Below are 2,644 nucleotides of genomic sequence, written 5' to 3' on the forward strand. Positions count from 1 at the left end.
GAACGGGGTCCATCTCGCATTAGGCCTTCTTTTGTTGAGTGTCTGAGGTGTAGTTCACATATAGGTGAGGTGCGAGGCTCATCTCATTGTCCTTTCTGGGAGCTATTTTTCTTTTATTTTAGTCCGAATTACTTTGCTTTGTGTTTCAATCCATCATATGGGTTTTTCCTTTCTATTTTTGGCCTGAAATCAACCTAATCATATACATTATCTCATTACAACATATCATCAATAAATACAAAATTATTCACAAGATTATACTCAAAATTAAGCTTAAAATAAGGGTAAATATGATGTTTGAATGCGTAAGTACACCCAAATTTAATACCCCACACTTAGATCTTTTTGTAACACCCAAAAAATCTAAGCTCATACTAGAACTATTCTTCATAAGTGTAAGGGTTTGTACCGAATGATTCTGAATTGTGCATAGGTTCTAAATTTTATTCTTTAGTGTTGGAAAATATTTGGAGATAGAATTAAGGTCATAAAAATCATCGAACACAAAGTTGAGTTGAACGTTTCCTTATTGATTGAGTTTCCATATAAGATTTTACTTGGATCAACTTCGAATGATCATATCTAATAGAATATGAAGAGTTAGGTGACCCATAACCTATCAAATTAAAGGTCTATGAATCTTTTATCCAACTCCACCAAGTTTTCATCATCCTGAGTTCGGAGTAGAGAGTTATGATTATTTTACTAAATGACGCAGTGCAGTTCCATTTTGACCGACTTGAAAATTTTTAAAAAAAGTATTTTTCTTGTCCTTATACAACTAGGAAAACTTAAAACAATTTTCTCAACTTATATCAAGTCCTAAAATAAAATAATCATACTTCCAACTTCCATATTTTAATTCCTCCTTCTCCTCTCTCAAATCCCAAGATAAAACTCTAAAGAAATATCAAAGCATAAGACTTCTAAACAAGGGTCTTTCGATTATATTTCAAGATTCTTCTTCAAGCAATGTTCTTTCAAATATCTTTCAAGATTATTCTTCAAGGTAAGTCCCATCTACAAGATTTCAGTCTTTCCAATTCAAATTCCTTCTTATAGTCATGAATCATTAATAGAATTCTTAACCTTGGCCATAGGATTTTCAAGAAACTAATTCAAGAATCTCAAGAAAGGATTTCTTGATCATTCTTCTTCAAGATATAAGGAGCGTTTAAGGTATGTAAGATTATAAAATTAAGGAACTTTGTTCCTCCTCACACCTTACTCCTACGACATACTCCCTCTGTCCCAATTTATGTGACTTACTTTTCTTTATAGTCAGTCCCAAAAAGAATGACACATTTCTATATTAAGTAACAATTTAACTATAAAATGTCTATTTTACCCTTAATGAAATGATTTACATCCACACAAATTTCTATCATTCATTTTGGACCACAAGTTTTAAAAGTCTTCCCTTCTGTCACGCCCCGAACCTACACCCTGAGCGAGACTGGCACTCGAGAACCATTCCTGGCCCCAAGCGAACCCTTGGCCTGGCTTACTTACTCAGCGGAAGACTTAAACACAAGAAATAGTCTAAAATAAGGAAATTATGAAATAAACTTAGAAGGTCTTAAAAGAAATATTCAAACTAGCCAAGATGGCTACTCAAGTCTCAAAACATAAGCCAATAATAAAGTAGTGACAAAGGAACTAACTAACTGACTATCTATGAAGCCTCTAATAACTGAGATGGATGTCGGGACAAGACTCATGACATCCTAATGAACTAACTACTGAAAGAAATAAAAGGGGATCCTCCGGATGGGGGTTGGGAGTTGTCTGAACTCTCCCCCATATCGGTGCTCAATACTACTCCCAAAATATAATACTAGCTCTTATGTTTAAAAAATATATTTCTTTCTGTGGTTTGAGATAATTGCTCAAAACTTAGCTCAAAGGCTCTCTTGGAAATCAAAAGTTTCCTCTCTTGCTTAATTGTGAAAACATTTACTCTTTACTGAAAATTAGCTCAAAGACTCCTTTGGAAATTTCAGTTTCCTTTCTCATTTAAATGTGAAAATATTTTAAACTCTTTGGGAATACATAGTCCCCATATACTCTTTGAATAAATGAAATTCAATCTTTACTCTTTACTCAACTCAAAACTCAAGTCTTAAAAACAAGTTAAAACATTTGTAAAAGACTTTTGGAAAACTCTTATGAACTTCTCATGACTTGACTCTTAACTTTCCTTGAATTGAATTATGGATTCAAGGTTTATGATCTCATATTATTGATGATTTCATGTTGTTTAGACGTACCTTAGAGTGTAGGAATCAACTAGGAAACATAGGTACATTTCAAGGGAACTAATACGGAAAGAAGTGGGAAGAAGTAGAAGACCTGGTGTCCTTGGCGCTCTGAGTGGTGCGGGGCGCAAGAGGCTGAACTTCAGAACTGAAGTTGGGGCGCTCTGGCTGGCGCGGCACCCCAGGAGCAAAACTTCAGAACATCTTCTGGGGCGCTCTGAGTGGCGCGGCTCCCCATCCCCCTTCCCAGGCGTTTGACGTTTTTTCTTGCTCGTTTTTCAATTCTAAACCCTCTAAACTTATTGGGTTTTTCCCCAAACACTTAGATTCGAGTACAAAATTAAAATATGCAAGAATCTACTCAAAACGTCACCTAATTTCATGAA

This window comes from Solanum tuberosum, unplaced genomic scaffold (genome assembly GCF_000226075.1).
Source record: "Solanum tuberosum cultivar DM 1-3 516 R44 unplaced genomic scaffold, SolTub_3.0 scf00387, whole genome shotgun sequence".
NCBI lineage: Eukaryota > Viridiplantae > Streptophyta > Magnoliopsida > Solanales > Solanaceae > Solanum > Solanum tuberosum.